A 20,105-nucleotide genomic window follows, 5' to 3' on the forward strand; every position below is an offset into this window, starting at 1 on the left:
GGCCACGTTACAGGCTCAGGAAGCCCGCATCTCTCGTCAGGAGGAGTTCCAGACGGCGATGGTGGGTCAGCTTGGCCAGCTTTCGGCCCAGGTGAGGGAGCTGACGGACCACCTGCGGCAGACAGCCCCACCATCAGCGGCGCCGGAACCCCCAGCTCCTGCTGCGGCCGCGTCCCAGGGCGTGGCCGGGATGGGAATCAAGTTGGCTTCCCCGGAGCGATACTCGGGGGAACCAGGACAATGCAGGGCTTTCCTTATTGATTGTTCCATACATTTTGAACAGCTCCCGCACGCATTCATCACAGACAAGTCTAAAATTGCATTCATGATTTCCTACCTGACAGGGAGAGCCAAAGCTTGGGCCGCCGCTGAGTGGGCTCGAGACTCTCCGCTTTGCTCCTCTTTTACAGACTTCAAAACTGCTCTCATGATGACTTTCGATCCTGTGTCGACTGACAGGGAAAAGGCCAGGGAGTTGAGCAGAGTGACACAGGGCCGGGACTCGGTGTGCGACTATGCTATTCGCTTTCGCACCCTGGTGGCGGAGAGTGGGTGGAATAACACCGCCCTGTACGATGTCTTCCTGAAGGGGCTGGCGACTCATATCCAGGAGCTGCTGTTGCCCCTGGATTTGCCTGCGGACCTGGATTCACTCATCTCGCTTGCCATCCGGACTGACAACCGGGTTCGTGAGCTCCGGCAACCGCGGAGCAGCGGTTCGAGGTCGGAGAGGGCTCCGTGTTTTCCTACCCCGGGGGGGCAAGTTCTCCGTGATTCACCGCCTGAGCACCGTTTTCCCTCCTTCCCCACCAGGGAAAAGGAGCCCATGCAGCTTGGCAGGACACGGCTGACACCGGAGGAGCGACGACGACGCCAGCAGGAAGGCAGCTGCTTTTACTGCGGCAAATCTAATCACCTCGTCGCTACCTGTCCGGCCAAAAAGATCCAGGAGGTGAGTCAACCCCCAGCCATGGACCGCGCTCCGCGCAGCCTGACGCCTGTTAAGGTAATGCACCATGCCATCACTATGGACATTGAGGCACTCATAGACTCTGGGCCCGATGAGAGCTTAATTGACTGGGGGCTGGCGGAGACATTGGGGTTAAAATCGAACCCCCTGGCCAGCCCCATCAAAGCCAGGGCTCTCAACGGTAAAAAACTGTTTTTGATCACTCACGCCACTGAACCACTGGATCTGCAGATTCAGGGGCATTGGGAACTCCTGACCCTTTACTTAGTTACTTCACCTTCTCAGTCTCTGGTTTTAGGCTACCCTTGGTTATGTCAACACAACTCCCACGTGAACTGGTTAACAGGGGCTATTATGGGATGGGGGGAGGATTGTGTGGACCACCGCAAACCGGTTCCGGTCCAGGGGAATAACATGACTGCTATTAATCACTTCTCTGTCACCTCTGCCACAGACTCTGAAACCTCCGACCTGAGCTCCGTGCCTTCCTGCTACCACCACCTCCGAGAGGTTTTTAACAAAAGCAAGGCCTTGTCACTTCCCCCACACCGGCCCTACGACTGCGCCATAGACTTGATTCCTGGCTCCCCCATACCCAAGGGCCGGTTGTACTCCATCTCCGGGCCAGAGAAAGCAGCCATGAAAGATTACATAGAGTCATCATTGAGGGCGGGGCTTATTCGTCCTTCCTCGTCAGCAGCTGGGGCCGGATTCTTTTTTGTGGGGAAAAAGGATGGATCTCTCAGGCCCTGCATCGACTACAGCCCCCTAAACGCCATCACCGTCAAAAATCGCTATCCCCTGCCCCTGATGACGTCTGTTTTCGACCAGCTGCAGCAGGCTAAGGTATTTACCAAGCTAGATTTACGCAATGCCTATCATTTAATCAGGATCAGAGAGGGGGATGAATGGAAAACAGGATTTAATACTCCTAGCGGCCACTATGAGTACTTAGTCATGCCTTTCGGTCTCACTAATGCCCCAGCTGTATTCCAGACTATGATTAATGATGTGCTCCGGGATTTTTTAGACCGGTTTGTGTATGTGTATTTGGATGACATTCTCATTTACTCACCAGATCTAGAAACTCACAGAAACCATGTATCCCAGGTCCTCCAACGGTTGTTGGAGAATAAGCTCTATGTGAAAGCAGAAAAAAGTGAGTTTCATGCCGACACCGTCTCCTTCCTGGGCTTCATTGTAGCCCCTGGAAGGGTGCAGATGGATCCGGCTAAAGTGAGCGCTGTGGCCAAGTGGCCCACGCCTGATAGCCGCAAAAAAGTCCAGCAGTTCCTCGGCTTTGCTAACTTTTACAGGCGGTTTATCAGACACTTCAGTGCTATAGCGGCTCCGCTCCATGCACTCACCTCCACGAAGCAGCCATTCCTCTGGACTCCGGAGGCAGAGGCAGCCTTTCAGCACCTCAAGACCCGCTTCACCACGGCTCCCATTCTCACGATGCCTGATCCTCTGCGGCAGTTTGTGGTCGAGGTGGACGCCTCCAATGAAGGGGTTGGGGCAGTCCTGTCCCAGCGGTCGGAACAGGACGGGAAGGTGCATCCCTGCGCCTTCTTTTCGCGGCGCCTGTCCAGGGCGGAGCGGAACTATGACGTCGGCGACCGGGAGCTGCTGGCGGTCAAGCTGGCCTTGGAAGAGTGGAGACACTGGCTTGAGGGGGCGGAACATCCGTTTATTGCCTGGACCGACCATAAGAACTTGGAATACATACGTAAAGCCAAGAGACTGAATTCTCGCCAGGCCAGGTGGGGACTCTTTTTTAACCGCTTCTCCTTCTCTCTTTCTTACAGGCCGGGGTCCCAGAATGTCAAGCCCAATGCCCTGTCACGAATCTACGACCCCGAGCCTGTTGCCAAAGAACCAGAGCCAATCCTTCCACGGACCTGTGTGGTTGGAGCGGTGACTTGGCAGATAGAAAATGAGGTTAAGCATGCAAACGGTGAGAGCCTGCCACCTAGTGGGTGTCCCGAGAATCGATTGTTTGTCCCGGCTGAGCTGCGCCCACAGGTGATCCACTGGGCTCACACCTCGCTGCTTTCCTGTCATCCGGGGGTACGGCGCACCATGTATGCCATCTCCCGGAGGTTCTGGTGGTCATCCATGGAACGGGAGGTCCGGGAGTACGTCGAGGCTTGTTCGGTCTGTGCCAGGAATAAGACGTCCTCCAGGCCACGTATGGGACTTCTTCAGCCGCTGCCCATCCCCTCCAGACCATGGGCCGAAATCTCCATGGACTTCGTCACGGGGCTCCCGGTCTCCCAAGGTAACACCACGGTTCTTACGGTGGTAGACAGATTTTCCAAAATGACTAGATTCATAGCCTTGCCCAAATTGCCCACAGCCAAAGAAACGGCTGAGATTATGATTAACCATGTCTTCAGAGTCCACGGATTTCCTAGGGACATTGTTTCTGACCGGGGGCCCCAGTTTGTGTCACGTTTCTGGAAGGAGTTTTGTCGTCTCATCGGGGCCACGGCTAGTCTCACCTCAGGCTATCACCCGGAGGCCAACGGCCAGACCGAGCGCATCAACCAGCAGTTGGAAACCGGCCTCCGATGTTTGGTGTCCCAGAACCCCTCAACATGGAGCAAACACCTGGTCTGGGTCGAGTATGCCCACAACTCCCTGCCCACCTCAGCCACAGGTTTTTCACCCTTCAAATGTGCGTATGGTTACGAGCCTCCTGTCTTCGCGGACCAGGAACCTGAAGTGTCGGTGCCCTCCGCCCATGCCATGATCCGCCGTTGCCGACGAATCTGGGCGGCCGCCCGGCAGCTCCTTATCCGCCAGGGAGACCGGGTCAAAAGGGCCGCGGACCGGAGAAGACGGCCCGCTCCTGCATACCAGCCAGGCCAGAGAGTGTGGCTCTCAGCCAAGAACCTTCACCTCCGAACCACCTCGAGGAAATTGGCACCACGCTTCGTGGGGCCATTCCCCATCACTAAGGTTATTGGTCCTGCAGCAGTTCGCCTGCGTCTGCCCCGGTCTCTCCGTGTCCACCCCACGTTCCACATAAGCCAGGTCAAACCAGTCAAGGACAGTTCCATGGTCCCGGCCCCCCCGCCCCCTCCTCCTCCGGAAGTTATAGACGGGGGTCCTGTCTACAAGGTCAAGAGGTTGCTGGCAGTGCGCACCTGGGGTCGGGGCAAGCAGTACCTGGTTGACTGGGAGGGTTATGGCCCAGAGGAGCGTCAGTGGGTCCCGTCCCGCTTCATACTGGACCGGTCCCTCATAGACGACTTTGTCAGGGACCATCCTGAACTTCCTGGGCCGTCAGGAGTCGGCCCTTGGGGGGGTACTGTCACACTGCAGTGAGGTCGTCCTGTCTTGGGTTATTGTCTTGTCATTTCCTGTTTTATTTTGAAAGTCTAACTCTCCTCTCGTTTCAGATCACTTGCCCTTCCTCTTGTGTCACCTGTTCGTCATCCCTGATTCCTGATTGTGTCCACCTGTTCCCCATTACCCTCATGTGTTTAAATAGTCTGCGTCTCCCTTTGTCCTGTGCCGAAGTGTTTCGTCTTATGTCCGATCACCAAAGCCTGCATCATAGCTCACAGCCACAGTCTGTACTTGTAAGTCTTGTTTCCTCGTCAGAGTGATTTTTTGTTGTAACTTCTGTAGTTTAGTTTAGCATTTATAGTCTTTTGAGTAATTTGCTTTCTTGGTTTGCCTCCCTTTGGAGTGATTTTTAGTTCATATAGTTCATAGTTGTAGTGAGTCTAGCCTCCATCTTTTAGGAGAGTTTTTTGTTTCTGTCCTGTTCTTTCTGTTTCTTTGTAAGCTCTTTCTCCATTCGGAGAGACTTTAGTTTAAAGTTTTGTAGCCTTTTGATTTTCCTCTCTGTGAGTGATTTTGATTTTGATAATTTTTAAAGATCCGTGTTTGAGATATTTTCCTCCTTTGGAGTGTTTTTTGTTTTCACTAGAGTAGTCGAGTATTCTCATAGATCAGGTTTCATAGCCCCTTTGTTTGCTCTGCATTGAGGTTGTCTTGACTCAATAAAAGTCTGCTCACTGTCATTCTCTGCTCCTGAGTCCTGTTTTGAGTTCGGGCCTGACAAAAGTTATTTGTAGCTTAACATAAAGAAAGAGCAGCCACATCCGTCCATGGGCTGGAATTATCTTGTTCTGTTATTTGTCATAGTGTTTCAGTTTAAGAACATTTTATTATTTTGTTTTTTGAAAATAAAAAGTGATTGACAACCCCCCCCCCCCAAAAAAACTACAATCCAGACTTGATGATATTTGTTAAAAAAGCCTGAAACTTCTGTCTATTGTTTGAAACATCTGCAAACACTGAAACCATTAAAAGTCTTTTATGCAAACCAGCAGCATCAGACTGAAGTTTTCAGACTATTTACATGATCCTGGCTGCTGTCACTGTATTTCTGTCTGCAGCAAATACAGGAAGGAAGTACAGGAAGTGAGCAAATAACTGAGCAAATAAATGCTCATGTTTTAACATTAAATTGTTGTCAACAATCTCATTTAGGTATTAATAGTTTACAGTACAAGCAAAGTTTCTTTTCTGTAAATGCAGGCACATTTTCAAAGTGTTACAGTTGAGTGTGAGATGAAATTGAAATCTCATATGTAAAGCAGAGGTGATTTCCAGGCATGTTTTCACTGCAGATATAACAACAGTCAACAGACTCTTCTATTGGCTCCAGTCAGACCAACATTGATGCTTCACATGTTTGATTCTATGCAAACTCAGTGAGCTTCCTTGTTACTCAGCTATAAAAACTTGACATCAGGCTGTCAGTGGAGTTCACAGCACGTCACTTTCAACATCAAGCATGTTTTCTGTAGCTCTGCTGCTGCTGTTGGCAGCTGGATGTGAGTCTCTCTGGATTTGTCAAAGTCAGCAGTTCTTCTTTTGCAGTATAACTTGATCATTTGTTGTGAAACATTTTCTTTTTTCAACAGGTGTGAAGTGTGAACAGTTGACACAGCCAGCCTCTGTGACTGTGCAGCCAGGTCAACGTCTGACCATCACCTGTCAGGTCTCTTATTCTGTTGGCAGCTACTACACAGCTTGGATCAGACAGCCTGCAGGGAAAGAACTGGAGTGGATTGGAATGAAATATACTGGAGATTCATTCTACAAAGATTCACTAAAGAACAAGTTCAGTATCAGCTCAGACTCTTCCAGTAAGACAGTGACTCTAAATGGACAGAATGTGCAGCCTGAAGACACTGCTGTGTATTACTGTGCCAGAGATCCACAATAACACAAACCATCAGCAGACCTGAACAAAAACCCCTCAGTGCCTGAACACTTGTAACATGAAGCCACCAGAGGAGGAGCCCTCAGACCACTAATGATTTCAACACCAGTTCACTGTTACAGTCAAGAGACAAACAGACTTCAGATTTTCTACAAAGATTCTTCATTTAATTCAAAAGCATCACCTAAATAACCTGAATGTTATCATCACTGATTGATTATTGTATGTTTTCCCACAGTGACTCATGAATTACACTTTTATACATTCTTAAACATTAAATTTTATCGTGATGAAATGAGTTCAGTTGACATCTTAGCTTTAAGTGCTCGTCATCCAACAAGATATGCAGCTTCTGAAAGTCAGTTTCTTTCCATAACATCCTAATGGAGAAAAATAAAACTGATTATCTGAATCTTAACTGTAATAGTCAGTGACTCAGGAGTTTTTAGCCAATTTGATGGTGTCAAACTACAAAAAATTATGCTTTTAATAACAATCTAAAGTGTTTTTGTCAGAGATTCAAGTTCCACCTTTTGTTTGTGAGACGAGAAAAAGCAGAACATTTAATCTTCATTTTGATTCATTGAAATATACTTTAGTCAGCTGATTTACTGTCATCAGTATGTAAATGAGCCTGCTTGTGTGTTGCCTCATAAAGAAGTGAAGTGTGTGTGTTTGTGTGTCAGTGAGAGGACAGAAGAGCTCACATCAGATCACCTTCAACATCAACCATGTTCTCTGCAGCTCTGATGCTGCTGCGGGCAGCTGGATCCTGTGAGGAGCTTTCAGTGGATTCACTCTAATGAACACATTAGAAACAGTGAATAGTCAGATGAATGATGGAGATAATGTTGATTTCTGTTTCCACAGGTGTGAACAGTATTGATCTCATCCAGCCAGACTCAATGGTTGTGCAGCCTGGACAGTCTTTGACCATCATCTGTCAGGTCTCTGGTTATTCTTTGACTGATAACAGCTATGCAACAGGTTGGATCAGACAGTGTGAAGGAAAACCAATGGACTGGATTTTGCATCGGTGGGGTGGAGGAGGCTTTTACCAAAATAATGGTCTGAAGAACAAGTTCATTTACCACACACGCACTTCTTCTAGCTCTGTGACATTAACAGGACATAATCTGCAGCCTGAGGACACAGCTGTTTATTACTGTGTACGAGGCTCCACAGTGATACAAACCACCAACACACCTGCACACAAACACAGCAACCATGAGACTCAACCACACACACATTCTAAGTTAATATATATATATATATATAAAGTATTGAGTTGAGTGAGTTGTTGAATACTTAAAAGTATTTGTCTTTCTCACACTTGAAATATATGATTTATTTGAACATTTTATATCTGTGTATTATGATGCTGAGAATTATGAGGATGTGAAAAGACTGTTTCATCTAAAGGGAAACTAAGATAAACAGAACTCATTTCTATTCAAAGGCACAAACAAATACACATAAACAAATAATTTGGCCATTAAAATAAACTTGTCAGCTGCCCCCTTAAGATTTTAAGACTCAGAAAAACTTTCTAGACCTCGACCACGAATGACATTCATTTATTTTAGAAATGTTTATCAGTTGAAATATCTCAAAAGATTCAAGATTCAAAGGTTTTGATGTTTCACGCTCAAACAAGATGTGCAGTGAAATGCAGTGTCAAAGTCTTGAGGCTGTACTAAACAGACTGGAGTTAATCAATGAATAATTATTAAAACAAGAGAAATAAGAGAAACAATAACATTTTGTACACTCTCTCACCCAAAAATGCAAATGTTCAGGGGGTGAAATGATTCACAGAGGACAATTTAGACTATTGTATGCTCTCATCTGCTGGTCAATATGCTTTAATGTGGCAGTGATGTTGAAGCTCATACTAATATTTACAACAAATAAAACACATCAGTCAAACATGAAAACAGCTGGTGTGGAAGACTGAGTCTTGGACATGAATTCCCCAGTTTCATGAAATATCTCCAGTCCAGCTGTGTCCTCCCTGTGAGGAGGAGTCAATGCAAAACTCACATGTCTTCCACCTCTACTTATCTGACTGCAGAGAGGAGGACAGAGAACAGTGGACACACAGTTTAACATGATGGACTATAGGACAGGACTGCTGCTTTTAACTCTCTGCTGGGCAGGTGAAGATCTACACTGATCTGAATCTAATATGGCTTTTATTTGTGTCATCAGCTTATTTCACTTGATGTTTTTATTCCTCTTGACAGGTGTTGATGGTCAGACTCTGACACAATCTGAACCAGTGGTTAAAAGGCCTGGAGAATCTCACAGATTGACCTGTACAGCCTCTGGATTCACATTTAGCAACCACTGGATGCACTGGGTCAGGCAGGCTCCTGGAAAAGGACTGGAGTGGGTTGCTGCTATTTATGATAGTAGCAACATTGCCTACTCTGAGTCAGTGAAAGGCCGGTTTACCATCTCCAGAGACAACAGCAGACAGCAGCTGTATCTGCAGATGAACAGTCTGAAGACTGAAGATTCTGCTGTTTATTATTGTGCTCGACAGCCACAGTGACTGGAGTTGGTTGAGCAGCTGCACAAAAACCTACAGTACTCGTGTTTCAGGCTGGTGGAGACGATGCATAAAATATTTATATAGTATTTATGTTTTGTGTTATAATGCTTTTTCTAGATTTTACACTAGATTTGTTTTTAAATAGCAAATGAATCTTTGTTAATGCATTATATAATAAAACTGTTGCTGAGAAATATTATTACTTAATATTAAACACATTAACAACACAAATCACTTGTTGATAAAATGGCCAAAGACATCACAACAATACAAAACATTTCTACAAATTAAGACTCAATAATATCTGTACATCATGTGGACTCTAAAGTGAGTCATGAGAGTGAAAACTAATGTTGCAGTTTCTTGTATAAAATCACTAGAGGGCAGTCAGTGTCAAGTTTGTCTCTCCTCTGTTGCTGAAAGGAGACACTCAGATCTGCTGTTCTCATTGATCTTCATTAAACTCAGTGGAGCTCACAGCACATCAAGTTTCAAGTTTCATGAAGCCACCAGAGGAGGAGCCCTCACACCACGACTGATTTCAGACCAGTTTTGAGTTAGGATTGATTTAACTCATTCTGACATGAAGTGACAACAATGAGGTGTTCAGAATCAGATACCTGGTTGAAAGTGAAATGCTGTAAACATCCCTGCTTTGAAAGCACAAAGGGGCAAATAAATTCAACACTTAGTTGAAATAACTATTCCTTGAAGGATATGAACACATCACTCATGATTCACCTGTGATTTTGAGAGAGAGTGCTGGAAGTGAGACAGTTGGCAGAAAACACACAGGAGAGATAGTATAAATGCAGTTCTTCTTCTGTTATTACAGCGTGCCGTTTGAGGTGTTGAGGTGACAGAGTTTATATGTCTGACTGCACAATTTCTCTTTATTCATGGGAAAACAAGAATATTTATGATGCTCATGTCTTGAGGGCTGATGTGTTTTTACTGACTTTGTTTTTAAAGCTGAATTAATCTTCTCCAGTTGTCTTCACATTTATTCCTTCTAAGGTTTTCTTTATCCTGATGTCCCAAATTGCACAAATTATACAAATTATGTCAGAGGGACTCTTGGAGGAATGACTGATGTACAGTAAACATTCATTCTGCAGTTTCATCAAACAGTAACTGAGATCCAAGTCAAATCCAGTTCTACACTGTGAGGAGGAGTCAATGCAAAACTCACATGTCTTCCACCTCTACTTATCTGACTGCAGAGAGGAGGACAGAGAACAGTGGACACACAGTTTAACATGATGGACTATAGGACAGGACTGCTGCTTTTAACTCTCTGCTGGGCAGGTGAAGATCTACACTGATCTGAATCTAATATAGCTTTTATTTGTGTCATCGGCTTATTTCACTTGATGTTTTTATTCCTCTTGACAGGTGTTGATGGTCAGACTCTGACACAATCTGAAGCAGTGGTTAAAAGGCCTGGAGAATCTCACAGATTGACCTGTACAGCCTCTGGATTATCATTCAGCAGCTATGCTATGGCCTGGATCAGACAGGCTCCTGGAAAAGGACTGGAGTGGGTTGCTTATATCCAAGTTACAAGCACCTACTACTCTGAGTCAGTGAAAGGCCGGTTTACCATCTCCAGAGACAACAGCAGACAGCAGGTGTATCTGCAGATGAACAGTCTGAAGACTGAAGATTCTGCTGTTTATTATTGTGCTCGACAGCCACAGTGACTGGAGTTGGTTGAGCAGCTGTACAAAAACCTACAGTACTCATCTTTCAGGCTGGTGGAGCCCAGACATGAAGTTTTTTTTTTTTTTTTTCTATAAATGTCATTTCAATATATTCTCAATATCTTGTAATCAATTATCATTTTTTAAATAGCAAATAAACAATGTAAAGATCAGTTTTTCATAGTGCTGTCAAAAATATTGCGTTATTAAGGCGTTAATGCAAATCAATTTTAACGGCGTCATTTTTTTTAATCGCGCGATTAACGTTCTTTGTGACCTCGTGAACTTGTAGTTTTTTATAAGCTGTGGCCACTGCCAGTAACGTTACAAAAACTACAAGATCCGATTGTAAACCGGAAACAAAACAATAGACACGCCTCACGCATGTTTTGGTCTCACCAGAGGCCTGTACCATAAAGCTGGATTACGGCTTAGCGAGATAACTTCAGGCTTAACCCTGGCTTTTCGGTACCATAAAGGTGGCTTACTTTCTATCGGGCTACGTTGCCGTGGTAACCTATGCTGAACACCTAACCTGCTCCGGAGCAGGATAAGTTCAGGATAAGAGCTCAGCAGGTATAAAAGCCCCACCTACTGACCAATCAGTTCTCTTGGAAAATGGCCTGTCCGTTTTATGAGAACCCGGTGGATCTTGTGCGAAGAGCACTCAGGCGTGAGAGAATATTTAGAGATCGCTGTAATCCGTTCGAATTGTCTGAACAACCACTGTACGAAAGGTACAGGTTTTCGGGAGAGGGGTTACAATACATCTGTCAGCTGCTGGAGCCTTACATCAGTAATGTAACGCACCGCAACCACGCGCTGACAGTCCCGCAGACAGTGTGCATTGCACTGGGGTTTTTTGCCACAGGTAATATATTTCTTAGTGATGTTTGTAATTATTATGATGGCTTTAAATCCCTCGTTGGATGGGTTACAAGCAAGCCACAGATAAAATGCCATTAATCAATTATTTGCTTAAGTAAATCATGGATTGATTCATTCATTCATAGGTACTTTTATGTATTCTGTTGGCCATGCCGAAAACCTCGGGAAAAACACAGTATGTAGAGCTATTCATAAAGTCGCGGGGGCCCTGACTGAGCTTGTCGATGCATTCGTGGTGTTTCCCGGCCACCTGCCCACGCAATGCATCAAAGAGGGCTTTTATGACATCGCAGGTAAGCAAGGTTGATGTGTAATTTGCATAATGTAGACTAAGCCCTGGGATGTTTGCCGTTGTATATTGTATTGTATATAGCCTCCAACATGTAGGCCTACATATACATATGCTACATGTATAAGATATAGTAAGCGTACTGACCACTTTGAAGTATACTTTTATGTTTGATTTGCTCCCATGTTCTCTTTGCTCCACTCGGGTTGCATCTGAAATAATAAGGCTACAATCACATGCCATAACGAAAAATTTCATACACACATACATTTATGGAACACACAAATGTTACTGTAGTCAGATATACAAGTGCAGTCATAGTGGGGAAGTAATATTATAATGGCACTAACTTACGCATTGACACAGTCGGCGATTTTTTGCCAGCAATCCTTGCGCCGTTTGGCAGCTGCAACTGTGTTGCTTTTTGCCTGGATTATTGATTTGTATTCCTCGTATTTATTAATTATTATTGTTTGCTCCTCCGTAGTGAAATATGCGGCTCGGGCTGATTTTTCCATGTTTGCGATTGGTCGCATGCAGCAAACTCTGCCCTTTTTATGTGAGCGCGCACAGATCTAGATTGGACAAGCCTGAATTGAATTAGTGAGTTGATAGCCGGCTTTATGGTACCGAAAATCCGGAGGGCGGATGTCTCGTTAAATGAAGCCCGATAAGTAAGAGGAAGCCCGGCTAGGTTAATCAAGCTTTATGGTACAGGCCTCTGCTCGCTAGCTGTGAAAGTGTAGGCGGATGTCAAGCGCAAAACGCCGAAATGGATGCGAACAAGATTCTGAATAGAAAGTTTAGTTTCAAAAAGTTGCCAGATGGGTCCACTGACAAGACCAAAGTTTGGACAGAGGCATATGGATACCGCAACTAAAAACAAGCTTACTGCAGCCATAGCCAAGTAATGTTCATTGTTTCTGGAGAGAAATAAGAGGATGGGTTGATAAGCCTCTGTTGAATAAACAGAAGAGCATCACAGTCTGACTGCTTGTATGTTCAGAGGAAAGTTAAGAAAGGAAAGTTTGAACCATGGTTTAACTGCACTATAGGCTGAGTCCTAGTTTACAATGATGTGCACTTAACTGTAACTTTATTTTGTATCACCCTGTTTTGATCCCTTAGAAAGGATTGTTGAAGGGGCTTTTTTGTAACGAGGTATTTATTTTTTTTGTCATCTGTTTATTGACAGTGTGAAGTTGTGTGAGATTTGATTCATTCAAATGTGAATGACTGCTCAAAGTGAGAATGTTAGTGTGAAATATACTGTAACACTACACGTTGTTGTTTTCAATAAAAAAACATTTGTACAAAACAAGCCTATCCACTTTTCCATGTTGATAACAGTATTAAAATGATAATTAATGGGACATTTAGAATAGATAAAAATGTGCAATTAATTTGCGATTAATCGCGAGTTAACTCTGACATTTGTGCGATCAATCGTGATGAAATATCTTAATCGATTGACAGCACTAGTTTTTCATAAAAATGCTGAAGACAGCAATCTCTTTTCTGAAATTAAATGACAAATACTAAACATTTCAACAAATTAAGTAAGAATGTTAAATTAAATTAAATTAATTACAATTAGAACTATGAACATCTAATTGTACATTGAAGAAGATTTGGGGCAACTTATGGACAACAACTCTGTCTTTTCTCGTCCTCAGTGGGCTGATAGACCTGCACTGTCATGATTAATGTCCTCAAGTCAAGACATTCAAAAAGATTCAACACAGAGACATTTGAGATCCACTGATGTATGACTGACTTTAAAGTTACATTTCAGAAGAAGTGCAACTTTCTCAAGATGTCGGTAGAATATTGACATTTTGATACAAAACAGTCTACATTGTAAATCTATAAATCTACATTGTGAAGAAACCCTTATTTGCACTGAATTGGAAATATTTTAGAAAAATACAGTGAATTACAAGGCTTTACATAACAGTGTGCTATTGTAGACTTAAAATGTATACATGATTTTAATAATAATAAGTCGTGATCTAAAGTGGGCCAGTCTGAGGCATGAAACTCCAGGGCTGAAAATGAGTCCCACTCCAGCCCTGACTGAAACCATTAAAAGTCTTTTATGCAAACCAGCAGCATCAGACTGAAGTTTTCAGACTGTTTACATGATCCTGGCTGCTGTCACTGTATTTCTGTCTGCAGCAAATACAGGAAGGAAGTACAGGAAGTGAGCAAATAACTGAGTAAATAAATGCTCATGTTTTCAACATGTTTTAAAATTGAATTGTTGTCAATAATCACATTTAGGCATTGATAGTTTGCAGTAAAAGTAAAGTTGACAGTTGTTTCTTTTCTGTAAATGCAGGCACATTTTCAAAGTTAACAGTTGAGTGTGTGATGAAATTGAAATCTCATATGTAAAGCAGAGGTGATTTCCAGGCATGTTTTCACTCTGCAGATATAACAACAGTCAACAGACTCTTCTATTGGCTCCAGTCAGACCAACATTGATGCTTCACATGTTTGATTCTATGCAAACTCAGTGAGCTTCCTTGTTACTCAGCTATAAAAACTTGACATCAGGCTGTCAGTGGAGTTCACAGCACGTCACTTTCAACATCAAGCATGTTTTCTGTAGCTCTGCTGCTGCTGTTGGCAGCTGGATGTGAGTCTCTCTGGATTTGTCAAAGTCAGCAGTTCTTCTTTTGCAGTATAACTTGATCATTTGTTCTGAAACATTTTCTTTTTTCAACAGATGTGAAGTGTGAACAGTTGACACAGCCAGCCTCTGTGACTGTGCAGCCAGGTCATCGTCTGACCAACACCTGTCAGGTCTCTTATTCTGTTGATGAGGACTACACAGTTTGGATCAGACAGCCTGCAGGGAAAGAACTGGAGTGGATTGGAAGCAAATATACTGGAGATTCATTCTACAAAGATTCACTAAAGAACAAGTTCAGTATTGACTTAGACTCTTCCAGTAAGACAGTGACTCTAAATGGACAGAATGTGCAGCCTGAAGACACTGCTGTGTATTACTGTGCCAGAGATCCACAATAACACAAACCATCAGCAGACCTGAACAAAAACCCCTCAGTGCCTGAACACTTGCAACATGAAGCCACCAGAGGAGGAGCCCTCAGACCACTAATGATTTCAACACCAGTTCACTGTTATAGTCAAGAGACAAACAGACATATTTAGCAATGAAAAGATATAAATAGAGCATGGCTCATTTTAAAATGCAATAATATCAATAATAACATCAGATATACAGTGGAGGCATTTTACAAAAACTGTCATCTCTGTCTGACTCACAATGTTTCTGTAAATTAATGACAGCATTACTCCAGCCAGGGACGGACTGACCATCTGGCATACCGGGCATTTTCCCGGTGGGCTGACGTGCTATCTGGGTCGATAGTCGGCCACTTTTTTATTTAAAATATTGGTCTGACCAGCCCATAATACCAGACAGTTGATCAGCGGCCCGATTGACATTTGGCTGGCCCAATCACATCATTAAACGCCAACCCCTTTCGCTTTGGTCCTGCCGCTGTAATGCATTCGACAATAAAAGTCAGCGCAAGAGTTTGTTCATAACCACCGGCCGGCCCTCGACACACGCTGGTCTGCGGCCCATAGGTTATTTTCTTCACTGACACGTGAGGGGGCTCATCTCGTCCAATCATATCATGACACACTTCCCTTCTTTTACGTCAGTAACATAATCTGTTCTGGTTCAATGCGGTACGCAACATTTAATTGTCAATTAAAGGACGATTCCGTATTTTACGCGACGGGTGGCAACCCTACCTATAATTGACCTTGAACAGCCAATTATGTGGAGAGATTGCTGCCCCATGCAAAATAAAACAAATATAGAACAGAAATATGTCAGCTAAGACGCTACATTAATGATCCGTTAATGTCAGGAAGCACCCAACAAGCCATAGCTTCGATGAGCCAGAGACGAACGGAGTTCGATTCACCTGATCTAATTAGCAATTGATGAAGCACTGAAAAAACACTTTAAAAACCTTCTCATGGTCAATTTTTTTAAGCCGAATTACTCAACAGAGCCGACTGATTACTTTCCCAGATCGAAATCACGCGGACCGACGAAGATTTTAGAGAAAAAGCGAGATAACTTTAAATTTGTGGATTTTTGACTGCGGTTCGGCGAGCCCCGCAGCGTCCCGTGAGAGTCCTGACTTTGGAACAAAAGCGACTGCCACACTGTCAAAAACAATTATATTTCTAGATTTTACAAATAGATCATAAACTATCACTGAGTTTTAGGCATGTTATTCAAATGTGTACTTTTTCCATAATGAGTCTTCCGTGGCCACAGTTTCATGCAAACGATGTCCTCGTGCGCCTGAGGTGAACGGCAGAGTCCCGTGATCTTGCTGGGCAGGTGGAGGTCTGCTATCCTGCACGTTCACATACAACCAGATTGACTGTCCGCGTACATGTATGAAAGAAGATTCACCGACCGGTATCGAGGAACACTTGATAAATAATCGACTGAGACGTAGACAGGCTTAAATAGTTTACGTATGGACTGAATCATGCTCTCCTCTCTCTGCTCTCTGTGTGAGCTGATCAGGGATGAATCAGGGAGCGCGTGGGAAGATCGTTTTAAACAGCGTAGGCGCGAGCTCGTCACACACGAGGACGAGGGGGGGCTGGTAGTCATGATTTACAAGGGAACAGGGATTTATAGTGCATGGCAGGATTGATAACAATCGAATAACATTTAGTCTTTTACCGGCATTGCTGTTTTAAGGAAGATTTATGGCATACCTCATTTATTTACATATTTGTATATATATTTATCCCCTTCTTATTAACTCCTTCAGTTTATGCCTTCTTCAGTAGCTTTAAGATGTTAAAATCACGTGTGACAGTATCATACTGTACTTTGGATCTCCATCAGAATTTAAAATAAATAATTAAAATGTGGGTTTGACAATGTTTGACTGCATATTGTAATGATCGGTCCAAAAGCTGGACAGTATTGAAAAAACAGCATAAAGTTGTGCAAAATAGTCTTTGCCTTATTGTCTAAGACTGGCAAAACAGCATGTTTATTAAAATCAGTTAGCATTGTATTTTGTATTTCTAGCTTTATTTGGCTGTTTGGCATGTTAGTATTTAACAAGGCCCAGCAAACATGAAATCCAGCCTCGCTCTAATTTGAATCATGGGGCTGAAAAATTGGGTCAGAAATGAGTCTGCCCAGCTGTAATCTGGGTAATATTCCTAGAGATTAATTAGCCAAAATGCATTATTATCAGTGGGTGTGCCACCATAGCAAACACACCGATTGTTCAGAAACTAATTCAAATGTCTTGATTGCTTGATTGTAACTGAAACCAACAAGTTTACAACTCTGGCAGGAGGCCATTAAAAGTCATTGTAGGGAAACAAAGACAGTCTCTAACTACAAGGCAGGGTGAAGGAGAGTAGCCAGTTTAGGAAAACACACATAACACTTCATAATAAAACGGCTCCTTGAAGGGTCAAAGTCAACACAGTTCCAACTGGGAGGAAATTTGGGGATTTTGAGAGACAAAATTACAGTACGTACTTATAACACGTCAGGAGCAAGTCACTGAGAAAGGGAAAATGAAACATTTGTTGATGAGATTAGTTTTTAATTCACACTAAAGAATGGAATAACTGACCCAGACTGAGAGGTTATTACAACAGAAAACCAGTGAGTCCTACAGACCAGGCTCTCTGTTCCAAGACGCAGGTTTACAGTTATCTGGTTTGCTTTTCTTCTCAGATCAGTTGGCATCATTTTCACAGGGGTGTGACCTCTGTTCTGGCTGTCATGAAGTATCTTGAGAAGTTGAACGGGGATGTAAGACTGCTGTTGTTGGAAGTGAGGCAAACACAGAAAATTTAGGAAGTATATTTACACTAAATGTGCTACTTTGAAGTGTCAATGCCATTAGCATGCACTGATGTATATCTACAGCAGCTTGGCTTGTCAACAATGAAGCCAGCGGCACACTTGCTATCTCCTGCTGAAGCAAAAAGCACATTACAATCTGTCCCTGGCACCATTACAACAAGTGTTACCAAACAAATGTCATGAATTTACACCGTGATTTGATAATAACCGTAACTGTCAATCACTTTTTAGCTCCATTGCAGGTGAGTATGGCTATGTCACCAATTGGTCCTGACTGAAAAATCTCAACAAGTATTGGATGGATTGGAAGAAACATTTATGCATGTTGTACCTACACAGTACAAAATAAACCAATCAAACAATATCTTGTACTGTGTTGTTGAATTATATGCTTGTTTCAGCTTTGCGGACACTTCCATTCTCAGTCAATGAAAGTGATGTTAGTTTCCAGTTGGCTCCAGTGTCCACGCGTGCTGGAAAATTTCACATATCATCTGATTATGGACCCTGTTTTCCCATCTTTTTGTGTCTCACTGATAAATGGAGACAACAATTTAGGAAGTTTTTTTCAGATTTGAATGAGAGCACTGCAGCTGGCAGGCATGAATGTAATCATACTGCGTGTTTGCACACCGCCAAAATAAAAGTGTTTGTTTTTGCCACTGACAAACTCACATTGTTATAATAAGAAGAAAGAAGAAGAAGAAGAAGAAGAAGAAGAAGAAGAAGAAGAAGAAGGAACGTACTTTTTATTATCACATCACATAGAGTTAGTTGCACACTACACGCCATGCTTCCCGTGAAATTATTTTCTCCGCATTTATCCCATCCTCGGTCTGTCGATCCTCCGCGGCAGACCAGGAGCGGTGGGCTGCCAGCTGCCAGCCGACGCCGGCGCCCGGGGACCAGTTCTCCTTCGGTGCTTGGGTTCTCCTTCCTTTGGTGATCTTCTTGCTTGTTTTAGTGGGGGTTATTTAAGGAGGAAACCTTGGTTTCATGCAAACTCCACACAGAAAGGCCCCCTTTTTTCCTCGAGCAGCAGGCACCGAAGGCTGTGGGCGCCACCAGCGGGATTCCGGGGACCTTCTAGCTGTGAGGTGACAAGTGTTACCACTTGTGCCACTGTGTTACCTTACAAATGAGTATCTGACATTATTATGGAAAGAATCCATACAGAGATACTTCTTTGTTGATGAGTAAGATCTGTTTTGCTTAAGCAGAAACAGCTGTTGCAGCGCTGTCGCCAAAGCCACCAGACTCCATTCAAAAAAACAGTAATTTTAGCATTTTCAAAAAAACTTCTTCAAATGCATCAAAAACAAAATAAAACTGGACAAAAACCTTCTTGGATCATCTTTTTAATATTTCGGCAACAATTACTAACTCTGGATTGGTTGAAATAAACTTTCAATTCACCAAATGGGGAGAGGAGCGAGAGAGCTGGCTGACGTCAGAGAAGCAGCGGGGGAAACAACACATTGAGTCGGAATGTTTAATATTTTTACACTTAGACTGACACTACTACGTAGACATAAACATGTCGGACTTGGTTCTTGGTAAAAAAATAAAATAAAATAAAATAATAGTAACGGACAGCACAATGGAAACTCTGATTTTGTGGCTCCTGTCCATCATGAAGTTCTTTCAGCAGGCAGCAAAACAATGCTGCTTTTTTCCCCCACAATCCAGTATTTATTTTCACATTCGAATGTAAGGATTTTTCAACAATTTGAATATAAATTAGAATTTAGGATATTAATTGACAGCCCTACTCCTGATTTTGATGATCCCCTAGTTTTTGTCTGGTGCCATAAGATGATTTGTAATAACTTTTATTATCCCTTTTAATTTAGTGCCATCATCTGGTCAAAAACTTGGTGCATGTCCACATATCTCAGAAAAATATCCCCATCAGCTTTGACTTATGTTAAGTGCTAAGTAGCAAGTGTTGGCACACTAACATGTTGACCACTATGACATTATTACAAAAAATCAACTTTTGAAGACAAGTCAAATTTAACAAGTTTCAAGTTTAGATTTGCCTAAATCTCATTTATTTGTCTGGTGTCACAACTTTTTCATCAATGCTTCTTAAGTCCCACAAACACCAGGTCAAACTCTGTCCTCCCGGCGAGGACGACTCAATGCAAACCGGAGTTGTCTTTCACCTTCACTAATCTCATTGCAAAGAGGATGATAAACCTTTTAGCTTTCACTGCAACTTTTGTTTTAATTTGTCTGACTGGACAATACTACTACTACTACTACTACTACTACTACTACTACTACTACTACTACCATACCAATATGCTTATCAACCTGTTGCACAAATTATATTGAAACTTGTCATCAAACAGTAACTGAGATCCAAGTCAAATCCAGATCCTCCCCATGAGGAGGAGTCAATGCAAAACTCACATGTCTTCCACCTCTACTTATCTGACTGCAGAGAGGAGGACAGAGAACAGTGGACACACAGTTTAACATGATGGACTATAGGACAGGACTGCTGCTTTTAACTCTCTGCTGGGCAGGTGAAGATCTA

This window comes from Chaetodon trifascialis, chromosome 15 (assembly GCF_039877785.1).
Source record: "Chaetodon trifascialis isolate fChaTrf1 chromosome 15, fChaTrf1.hap1, whole genome shotgun sequence".
NCBI classification, from domain to species: domain Eukaryota; kingdom Metazoa; phylum Chordata; class Actinopteri; order Chaetodontiformes; family Chaetodontidae; genus Chaetodon; species Chaetodon trifascialis.